At 42.7% G+C, this 12,207-nt stretch overlaps 1 protein-coding gene across 10 annotated transcripts in view; it reads right to left on the reverse strand.

Annotated features, from left to right (window-relative positions):
* LOC120398708 (putative uncharacterized protein DDB_G0271606) overlaps positions 1-12,207 on the reverse strand; it is an 85,592-nt gene that overhangs the window by 65,906 nt on the left and 7,479 nt on the right. The gene's annotated exons all lie outside the window — the stretch shown is intronic.

Raw genomic sequence — 12,207 nt, forward strand, 5'->3', positions numbered from 1 at the left:
ACATGTCAGATGTGCTAAAGATTAATATGTCCCTTCATGCTTCAACCACCATTCAACAGGATATGCATCCATGCTGCTAATGGGTTCTGCTCGATAACAATCCAAAGCAGTGCGGACTGACTCATGTTCATTTTCATAATCTGAGTCAGATGCCACCAGCAGAAGATTGATTTTCTTTTTTGGTGGTTTGGGTTCTGTAGTTTCCGTATCAGAGTGTTGCTCTTTCAAAACTTCTGAAAGCATGCTCCACACCTCGTCCATCTCAGATTTTGGAAGGCACTTCAGATTCTTAAATCTTGGGTCAAGTGCTGTAGCTAGCTTTAGAAATCTCACATTGGTACCTTCTTTGCATTTTGTCAAATCTGCAGGGAAAAAGTGTTCTTAAAATGAACAACGTTCACCAAGTCACCATCTGAGACTACTATAGCATGAAATATATGGCAGAATGTGGGTAAAATAGAGCCAGACACTAACAATTCTCCCCCCAAGGAGTTCAGTCAGAAATTTAATAAACGCATTATTTTTTTAATGAGTATCAGCAGCATGGAAGCATGTCTTCTGTAATGGTGGCCAAAGCATGGAGGGGCATACGAATGTTTAGCATATCTGGCATGTAAATATCTTGTAATACCGGCTACAAAAGTCCCATGAGAACACTTGTTCTCACTTTCTGGTGACATTGTACATAAGAAATGGGCAGCATTATCTCCCGTAAATGTAAACAAACTTGCTAGTCTTAGTGATTGTCTGAATGAGAAGTAGGACTAAGTGGACTTGTAGGCTCTAAAGTTTTGTATTGTTTTGTTTTTGATTGCAGTTATGTAACAAAAAAATCTACATTTGTAAATTGCACTTTCACAATAAAGAGATTGCACTACAGTACTTGTATGAAGTGAATTGAAAAATGCTATTTCTTTTATCATTTTTACAGAGCAAATATTTGTAATAAAAATAATATACACTTTGATTTCAATTACTACACAGAATACAATATATATGACAATGTAGAAAAACATCCAAAATATTTAATACATTTCAATTGGTATTCTATTGTTTAACAGAGCGATTAAAACTGCAATTAAATCGCAATTACGTTTTTTAATCATTAATTTTTTTTAATCGCATGAGTTAACTGTGATTAATTGACAGCCCTACTTCTTATACAGACTTTCCCATTTTGTTGCTGTTTTACATACATATATTAGTTCCAATATAACATTTACCATTCTGTACTTTAGCACATACATCTGAACACATTTCCCTGTGATCTTCTTTCAGAGATCATTTCTCAGTCTTTATAGCATGACCGTAATACATAGTGTCCTGTGGCACCTTATAGACTAACAGACGTATTGGAGCATGAGCTTTCGTGGGTGAATATGCATCTGACGAAGTGGGTATTCACCCACGAAAGCTCATGCTCCAATACGTCTGTTAGTCTATAAGGTGCCACAGGACTCTTTGCTGCTTTTACAGATCCAGACTAACACGGCTACCCCTCTGATACACAATACATAGTGGGCATCATCTGGACTCTTCAGTGCTTGAGAAGAAAGGCAGCATCTCAATTCTATTCTGAACACTTCAGAACCCTGTCAGCTAACCAAGTTCTATAGGCTCTGTAGCCTTTAGGGATAACAAATGCTCCTGTCCCAGATATTCCTCTAGGTCCATCAAATTCACCACAGCAGATCAAACATTATCCTAATGGATAAAGTAAGTAAAGTTGGAATAGCACTCACCTGTATCCAAAAGGCTACAGGTATTGGGACCCAGCCTTCACAACAATCCAACTGCTCAGTCCATTAGGTTGTCTAACTCCTATATTTATAACCTCCCTCACCCCTATCTGAGCTTCGATTGGCTCCCCTCTCAGATAGTGAATGTGTGGCACTGCTTGCCCTCAATGTAATCCCTTGCATAGCTTCAGAAACAGCTACTGAATTTGTCATACTTCTGGATATTTCTGGGCTCTTCTAGCCAAGTTGTCATGCTCTGCACTCTGTGTGTGTGTGTGTGTGTGTGTGTGTGTGTGTGCGCGCGCGCGCACACACGCACACACACACACTATTAAATCAAAAAATGTCTGTTTCCTCCCTACTGCTGCTCTCCCTTTCTTTGCACTTAAAAATAATCCAATGCTACAGAATAAGGCATGTAGTTACATACATAATTAAACTTTATTACTCTAAACTTAGGTTTGTTTAGTGTGAAATTCATCCCTACACTTTTGGTTGACAAACTGCACCAGCTGTGCCAGTATGAAACCATTGCACGTTGGAGAGAAATCCATCACCAGGAGTGGGTAGGCAATGTTTACACTGACACCCTCTCTAGAGGTTCAGCCAGTGGTCAATCGATTTATACTGTTGTCGGGACTCCAGGCACCCTGCAAGTGGAAGCTGTCTAGGGAAGGTACTGAACTAGCCTATCCCTATGAGGCCTTCGCCACCCTTGAGCCCCAGCCAATCCCAGCTAGTATCAACTGCCTTCCTGGGCAGACTAAGCCAAAATAGCAGCTTTTATGTGGCTACTCTACGTCAGGTCAGACAGAATGCTCAAAGCTGTTTGGGTTACTGGTGAGACAGCCGTTTGCCTGGCCTAGTGCCTGGGGATTTAAAGAGCTCTACTTAGCAGGCCTAGAAAGGTGCCTACACTATGCCTTTTTGCCAAGGGTTTCCTATTGTTTCTACCACAGTCTCAGCTCCACCAATGGTAGCAACAGTGGGGCAGCTAGAATAGGAAGGGTTCCAGGTGACTGTTGGCGTTTTAAGTATCATGTCAACTAACCCTGTTCAGGACATGCCTCAATGACATGGGGAGATTTTCCAGGATACAAATAGGAGTTAGGCACCTAACTGCTCTTTGTGTTTTTGAATTTCTTCCCTCATGGCTGCCTGGAGTCCTGTCTATACTAGTATCCCCCGCACTTTGGGGAAACTAGGAACTAGGTCATGCCTCACCTCCCTGCCATATGGCCTTGGGAAAAGATTGTAGAGAGGAACCAGCCAGAGACTGGCAACCTTTGGCATGCGGCCCGCCAGGGTAAGCACCCTGGTGGGCCTGACTGATTTGTTTACCTGCCGCGTCTGCAGGTTTGGCCGATCACGGCTCCTACTGGCCGCAGTTTGCCCCTCCAGGCCAATGGGGGCTGCAGAAAGCAGCGTGGGCCGAGGGATGCGCTGGCTGATGCTTCCCGCAGCCCCCATTGGCCTGGAGCAGCGAACCGCGGCCATTGGGAGCCGCGATTGGCCGAACCTGCGGACGCAGCAGGTAAACAAACCGGCCCAGCCCGCCAGGATGCTTACCCTGGAGGGCCGCATGCCAAAGGTTGCCGATCCATGGTCTAGCCCATAGCAGTAGCTGCAAAAACAGCCAAAGCAGGGATTGCTGCTCTTGGGGGAGGGGTAAAATAGGGCCACCTCCTAAGACTCCAAGCTGTGCAGGAGAAACAGCCGCCGCGCCCCCCCCCCCCACCACCACTTGGGAGAAGCTAAGACCCAGGTGGTGACGCCCCTTGGTACCTTTTTAAATCTCAATTACATATTATGTGGCATAGGGGAATGGTGCCACACCCCCAGCCATGTGGCCTGCAGAGACACTAGCAGTAGAAACAAAGCAGGGGCCTTTGGACATATGGAGACATTTCTACAGTTTTAACTGGACTTTCTCTGCCCTGTGCTGATTGGCTGTTTGCGCCAACCCTCCCACTCCTCTTCCCCTCAGCTTTATTCCATACTGGATCTTTTTACCCTCTTCTCCCTGCTGTCTCCCCTCACCCTCTTTCTCATCAATGTCCCCTCTCCCCTCATTTTTCTTTCCATTTACATATCACATAACTAAACCTCTTCCCCATAAAAAAAAAGTTGTGGCACCAACATGATGTTTGCCACCATCGCATTGTTCTCTCTGCTTGTGTATTATGCCCCTTTCCCCACTCCACATCTCTATTGTCTATTTAGAATGTAAATAGAGGTAGGGGCTGTGCCCTAACACAATGGGACCCCATTTTGTACTAAACATAATTAACAATAGTCATCACTAGTGGAGCTGAAATGGTGAAAACAATGTTGAGGAATCTTAGCAAAGCCAAAGGTAGGAAATAACCGAGTCAGGAAAATAAGCCATTTTCTGAAACACTTGGCCTCTGTCAGTCCCTTGTGGATGGTCCAAATCATGCAGTATTTGTATGACTCATATGGGAGATTAACATATATTTTAGTTTACACTCTAGGGAGATACTTTTTTTCTGTATTTGTATAGATAGGGTCCTAGTTTTTTCAAGGAATTTTTACAGTGTTACATTAGATTGGAAGTCTAGTAGGCACACACATAATATGTAATTGATTTGTCAAGATATTACAATTTTGATAGTCATATCCTCCCCTATCAAAAAAAGGTGAGGTGGGGGTTAGGGAACTAATTGTTAATGGTCTTTTAAATTGCATGTTTTCAGTACTGAGTTCTGTAGTCCTCTCTAATTCACCACAGTAGGTCACAAAACATCTTCCATTTGGTTTCCATTTAAACTTAAATAGAAGGCATGTCAGCTGATGTGAATGCAGAATATTTGTGACAGAGCTGTTAATATTTGCTAGTTTATTCCATCCTGAGAAGAGCGAAAATTTGTCACTGATAGACAAGAGCTGGTATAGGAGAGAGGAACTGGGGAATTAAGCTTAACAAAATAAGCCAGCACTTATCTATACATAATGGAAATTTAGAATTTGTTTTACCACTCATAATACCTTCTAGACCTTTGCCATTTCTTCCTGAGTTGTCAGGGGATCCAATATCCAAGTAAAAAAGAGTGGTAAGAAGAATCTGGTGTCCCTGACAAGTAACCACAATGAGAGAATCCAACTCAGTCTATGTAAAACTCAAGCTCCCAAATTTGTATGTAATACAGAAATTTATTCAAGGTCTAAGCCAAACCATTTCAGGATGAAGACATTCCATCAAATGTCTTCTGTTATATGGTAATCGAGAGTTACTGAAAAGAGGTTCTTGATGTTCCCATTTTAAGTTTAGTTCCATTCCACTCATATAAAAGTAGTAATGTATACCATCTTATACCTCTTATTTTCAAATCTATATTGTACTGGAGTACATCTATATTTGCCAGATTGTTAGTCCAAGTAACAAATGCATAATGTGTTCTAAGTTTCTATTTAATATAAGGCCACCAATTCATTACAGTGACAGCCAATTTATAATGTTTGTTACCTGCTGTTTAATAGAAGTGGAGCCTTGAAGAAAATGGGGTTTTTGAATATAAAGAAATAGAAGCTATAAAGAATGAAGATTCTGCCCAGTAATTAATTATGGTTGGTCAAAAAGTGTTGAAATCAGATACAATTGGCCCACTGCAAAGGCAACAAGTACTTTATGAAGCCAGTTTTTCCTCCGTGACATATTATAATGCAATGCATTATTAGACCACACTGAATGAGCTGATCATAGAGTACCTTTTAAAGACATATAAAGCTTGACTTGTATTTAATAATGAACCATGTAACATATTGATATCTGAGCAGAACTTTAGCTGTTTTATATTGATACAATAAACATATAATGATGATGATTGTTTTTAACAAAGCAGAACAGTTTAGGACATGATGTGAAGAATACCCATATCCTCTTAAAATTGGACGGGCAATTCAGTTATTAGCTTTTAAGAGATGGCAAGTAATTTGATTTGTCAGCAATTGTTTCAATACAAGTATTGAGAGATGTCAGATATGCAAGACAACCCATCTTCATTCAGTTCACATATACTCCTTTGAGTTACAGTAAGATTAATTAGTGTTAGTATAGATGTTTTTTGTCAGATTTCGTTCCACAAATTAAAACATGTAACCATGATGCCTGTGGTATTTCTATTTTAGTAAAAGCAATACCCCCTTTCCATTGAAACAGGTACTGCAGGCACTACCTACCTTCGCACAGGCCACTGAACAGCTATTACATAGCAATTATCTTTGGAACTACGCTGGGCTTTAAGTCATGACAGAGGCAAAGGCTCTATATTTCATCACTGATCCTATGAACCATCTATGCCTTTGTTATTGCATTTTTTAAATAAAGTTACACCTCTTGGTCACAGCTGTAACTGATATAATATTGCTCATCTGAGGTTTAGCAATATCGTTCGACTTGCTCCAAGATGAGAGTCTTAGCCCAAGAGAAATTTAAGACTATTTGCATAAGAAAGTCAGTTAGCACACACTTGAGATTATGCTAATATTCTATATTTAAGACACTTGTATAACTCAATATCATTCCTTGAGAGAGAGATTAAAACACTTCTGGTATTTTAAGGAATTAAAACAATAACTGCCCTTTGGAGATTTAAAAATCAGCTACTTATCTCATATGATTAGAGCTCAACAGAACAGCATGCTGTTTCCTCAGAGCCAAAATGTTTTGCAGAGTTGTACTGGTTTCCAGAAAACTTTCATCAAGAAGATTTTTGGGCCCGGAGAGGGGAGTGGGGGAAGGAGGGAAACAAAGACACACACACGATAATTGGATGGTTAGGGTACTTGCCTGAAATGTGGAAGACTCAGATCTAAGGTCCTGCTCTATCTGATTTGGAGCCATCAAAGATGAAAAACTGCTCTAAATAAGGCAGTAGAGCAGGGGTCGGCAACCTCTGGCATGTGGCTCGCCAGGGTAAGCACCTGGCAGGCTGGGCCAGTTTGTTTACCTGCCGTGTCCGTTGGTTCGGCCAATTGCAGCTCCCACTGGCTGCAGTTCACCGCTCCAGGCCAACTGGGGCGGCGGGAAGCGGCGCGGGCCAAGGGATGTGCTGGCTGCCACTTCCCACACCCCTCATTGGCCTGGAGCAGTGAACCATAGCCAGTGGGAGCCATGATCGGCTGAACCTGCAGACACGGCAGGTAAACAAACCAGCCTGGCCCGCCAGGGTGCTTACCCTGGCGATCCGCGTGCCAAAGGTTGCTGACCCCTGCAGTAGAGACTTGAACCTGAGTCTGCCACATCCCAGGCCAGTGCTCTAATCCCAGGCTATATAGACAGACTGACAGACACACACCCCTATCTCTCTCACTTGACAATTCCCTGTTTTCACAGGATTGGCTTTTGTTCTAATACAGAATAAAAACACATCCAAAACCTCAGAAGTTGCCACAAAATGGAATTGTCATCCTCTGGTCAGCTCTATATACAATACATTTTTCAGAGGATTTCTGCCTTTGTTTTATACTTTAAGATAAAACAAAGTGCAGCACCCTTTGTTCCACACCATAGAAAGCCTGCCTTTTTTAAGCAGGCAGAGGTATAATCCAGATAACATCTGCTAGATGCTCTATTTCAGACAGATATTCTTACAATTTTAAGGATTCCATTATGTTCGTAGTTTTTCACAAACCAATAGTGTTACTGTTATAGGTGCTTCATTTCAAGCTGTCTTTTAAAGACATGACCTTCAAGCAGAAATAAGGCATGAGCAGTAGCTGAAGTGACACAGTTTTATAGTCTTCATTGGAACTGGCTGCAACAGTAATCTGCAATCTAAAGGATTTACTCTAATGGTTCCTCATAAGTACCAAATATCCCCTGTGCAAAGAGCATCTAAAACGTGGATTACATATTCATTTTATATATTTAATTCTTCAAATGCATAGAAATGTCTAAGCACCCCTCGTTTTATCTGGGAGCATATAGCCACATGTTAGAACACAATACAGCTAAGGAGTCACTACAACTTGTCAGTAAATATGCATTTCCAAAGCTAGCTTAAATACTAAGGTCCATATACTGCAAGGCACTCCACAGACTGTGCCTGCATGGAACATCATTAGTTTCATTTGGGGTCCACCCACACAAATCTCATTGAAGGATTTGGAATTAAGCTTAAAGGAATTCAGGAGCCAAAGTGCTCAAGTCACTTGTGATATAGGACATGGGCACTTTTGAAAATTTTACTCTAAATGTGTACTTAACTGGTTAAAGAATATAATTATCAGCTGCCGAGAGAAAAAAGGCCAATGAAGTTTTCCTGGGATAGTCTTCCTAGATATTTACATACCCAAGAGTCAACAGAAAGGCTACAAAGCAGGAGAATTTACAGATGGAAAAGATTTATTAAGCAAAATTTCCTAAGTGGCCCTCAACCTGGCCTCCAGTTCTAGCTGGTATAAACATTAAAATGTAGTAGCTTAACTCTTGATTCACAAGAATGAACAGGTAGAATTCTAAATTCTAGCACTGGTGCCTCGCTGATTCATATAGTCCATTAACCTATTGCAGAGATGGGCAACTTTAAGGTAGCAGAGGCCATAAGATCCACTAAAACCCTTCGGTGAGCTGTCATGACTGAGGAAGAAGTGGCCCTGGCTATCCCGGGGCAGCTTGCCTGGCTGCTACTGTGAGAACGTACACCAGAGCAGTGAGTCCCACACCAATACCAACATGCTGCACTGTGTCACATATACCTGCCCACCCACGTTCACCCCTATGGTCTCCAGGTCAGCAAATGAGCCTGCACCCCTAAATACTGCCCCTGCCCTGGTCCCTACTGCTAGTGTCACATTGCCCCATTGGTAGTCAATGGGTGCTGTCCACCAGGGCCATTACAGAGCAAATCTGCTGCAGTCAGGGAGCTGTCACCTCCTGCCCTTACTCCATGAGGTGCCAAGTAGCAGCCTCCTCTTCTCCTCCAGGCAGTAGGAAGAGCAGCCTCTTGCCCTCATTTGCCATCCTCTGCACTGGCAGAGCTTCTCTCCCCTGCCCTCATTCCAAGGGCTTGCAGAGCTGCCTCCTCGCCTCAGTCTCCTCTTGTTGGTGCGCCAGATAAAATGATCTGGCATGCCAGCTGCCCGTCCCTGACCTTCTATATGCTTGGTGTAAACCCAGAACCATCAAAATCTGAGATCCCCAGGCCATATGCTGTTAATTCATCTACCTAACATGGTAAACTAAGAACAGAGTAGGAGGCAAAAGATAAATTATCAGCCTTCACCTTGAATTTCCCAATTTGGATACAATGTTCAACCTTGTTTTAGGGAGAGAGGGCTAAAATTTGAAACATTTCTCTAGACTAATATCTGCCCCTTTTAAAAAAAATATGCAAGTGAGCATTTCAAATCTTATTCTCTGACAAATGAGAGAAAGTGAGGATCTTGTGAGCAAAGAAAATACCTTGTAAATTGAGATCTGTGGGCAAACTTAAAAGGAGTGAAAGGTGAACAGAATAGAAGGTGGAGTCTTGCCCAAAGCTCAATGACTAGCAAGTAATTTTGCCAGAGGGAAGATTTTTACTTATTTTGTTACTTATTATTTGTATTAAAGTAGCACACAGAAACGATGTGGCTTTGGGACCCCAGCGTGCGGGGTGTTATACAAACACAACAGAAGTCAATCCTTACGCTAAAATGTTTAGAGTGTTATGTCCTAATCTTGCAAAGATTTACACACATGCTTAACTTTCCACATGTGAATAAGAAGGAATTTGCTCCAGTATTTATTTTTTTAAAACATATTGTTCAGCCAGTCCCAAGAGCTTTAAAGATAACAGTGAAACTTCATGGAGTCTGGCTGATCCTCAGTGCACAAGGGGTTCACTGCAGCTTCACTTTCATCTCCCTTTGTACATGTACTCAGGGGAAGAGTTCTGAGGAAGGCAGCTGGAGAGACAGAAAAGGGAAAACTCCTGATGTGGTAGAAAGCTGTGCTCCAAAAACAGGTGCAGAATGAATCTTAGGATGGGGCAATTCCTTGATCAGCTTGTTTGTCTTTATTTATGCTGATAACTGCAGTTTTATTTCTGCAGAATTATCCCCACTATTTTACAAATACTTAAAAATAATTATTTATCCCTTTGGCCAACGCAAGTCCAATTTCGAAACCTGTAAGTCCCTTAAATAAATCCTGCATAGTAAGAGTTGTTTTAGATATTATGCATTTTTTTCATTGTATAAATCAGGTGTGGGCAAACTTTTTGGCCCGAGGGCCACATCCAGGAATAGAAATTGTACGGCGGGCCATGAATGCTCACAAAATTGGGGTTGGGGTACAGGAGGGGGTGAGGGCTCTGGTTGGGAGTGTGGGCTCAGGGGTGGGGCTGGGGATGAGGAGTTTGGGGTGTAGGAAGGTGCTCTGGGCTGGGATCAAGGGGTTTGAAGGGCAGGAGGGGGAGCAGGGCTGGGGTAGTGGTGTGGGAAGGGGTGCAGGCTCTGGCTGGGGATGCAGGCTCTGGGGTGGGGCTGGGGATGAGAGGTTTGGGGTGCAGGAGGGTGCTCCGAGCTGTGACTGAGGGGTTTGGAGAGCGGAAGGGGGGGATCAAGGCTGGGGTTAGGGTGTGGGGAGAGGCTCGGGGTGCAGGCTCCAAGCGGTGCTTACCTCAAGCGGCTCCCGGAATCAGCAGCATGTCCCTTCTCCAGCTCCTATGTGTAGGTGCAGCTAGGTGGCTCTGCACGCTGCCCCATCTGCAGACACTGCCCCTGCAGCTCACATTGGAGTGCCAGAGGGGATCACTGGAGCGCATAGGAGCCAGAGTGGGACAATGTCACAGCTTCTGGAAGCAGCATGGTGCTGGCCCCCAACCCAGCGCCCCGGCCAGAGCGATGCCAAGCCACGTGGTGCAGCCCTGACCCTGCACCCTGGCAGAGCACCAGACCGGGCTGAGCCGTGTGGTGCAGCACCCCGGCTGGAGTGCCGGAGAAGAGCCAAGCCACGTGGTGTGGCCCCCGACCCCACTCCCCAGAGCTCACGGGCCAGATTAAAACGGCTCATGGACCGGATTCAGACCGCGGGCCGTAGTTTGCCCACCCTGGTATAAATCAAAGATGTGTTAATTATTCATCTAACCCGAAATAAAAATAATCCCAAATAAAATGTAAACATGCTGAATTTAAGGAGTTAGATTAGAAATTAGATATAAAAGATAGCCAAGGTCTAACATCTTTATAAAAAAAATTGTCAATGCCTCAAAGATTTTTCTGCAAAGAGAGCACAAAGGAAGATGAAATATACAATGGATGTAACCCCTTTGAAACTTTGCCTTCCACATCAGTAATTTAAACCAGGGCAGAATATGCATCAACTAAAACAAACATTCAGAAAGATGTATTCCATCAACATTGCGTATGCATTACACACACATTTACTTGTGAATGTTTTAGAGGTGTACGGAGAGATTATGGAGAGATGCATAGCATGCATACACAAATTTAAACCACTACTTGGACATTTTTTTCAGCATATAAACAAAAGCTTCCGCAGTGCCATACTCCTGCTGCAATTCATCCTGAACAAGCCAATGTCTCCCCCGTGGCAATTATGCAATTTACTGCTTTTCTACAGAAACCGAGCACGGCTCCCCTCCCCACACTGCCATCACCCATGCCCTGTGCTGCTCATAGAAGAGACTAGAAAAATCAGTGTAAAGGTTTCTTATTCAAATTTATGATGCAAGTAATTGCTTCTGGTTAAAGAAACAGGAATACTGTAGATACTGCTCGGAGTGCATGGTTTTTGTCATTATTAAAGGAACAGAGCTCCTTTTTCCAAATAAAAATATCTGCACTCTGAGCAGAGAGTGATGGAAATGTGATGTAAAAGACAAATGCAGGTGAGGAAACAAAAGCAATGGGCCTCTAAATGTCAACAAAAGCAACTGGCAAACCTTGCTTTGTTCAATTTCACATTAATATGTTCAATATATCAGGACACAAAGACTCCATCTAAAATTAAACACCAAAAGCTGCTATTTTATTCTCCTCTACAAAGTGATGCTATTACAGTAGTATCTTTTAAAGACTGTGCAGCACAATAAACGATTTTCTTTAGTAAACTAAACATAAGCCTTTCCATTTTTGGTGCAAAGCCAAAACAAGTGACAAAAGACTCCAGACTGCAATGAAAGTACATGATTATGTAGTACAATTGTATAACACTGCAAGTGTAAATTAGAAGCTTTGATTTTCAATTTAAATGTAGTCTTTGTGCCCTGTGAATATCTAAATGGGGATCTGAACAAAGGAGTGTGTTGTGTGACAATGGTTAAAAAAATAAAGTGAGGTTCTCCTGACACTGAACAAGCAATGTTAGCAGAAATAAGGAAAACAGCATTATCCCTAAGGCTACTTTCTCTCTTTGCTTAACTGTGGAAAGCTGCTGCTTAGAACGTTTGTCAGACCTTCCTGTGTGATTTCCTGCTATAGATTTAAAGAGTATTTACAC

This window comes from Mauremys reevesii, linkage group 2 (genome assembly GCF_016161935.1).
Source record: "Mauremys reevesii isolate NIE-2019 linkage group 2, ASM1616193v1, whole genome shotgun sequence".
In the NCBI taxonomy this organism is placed as follows: Eukaryota; Metazoa; Chordata; order Testudines; family Geoemydidae; genus Mauremys; species Mauremys reevesii.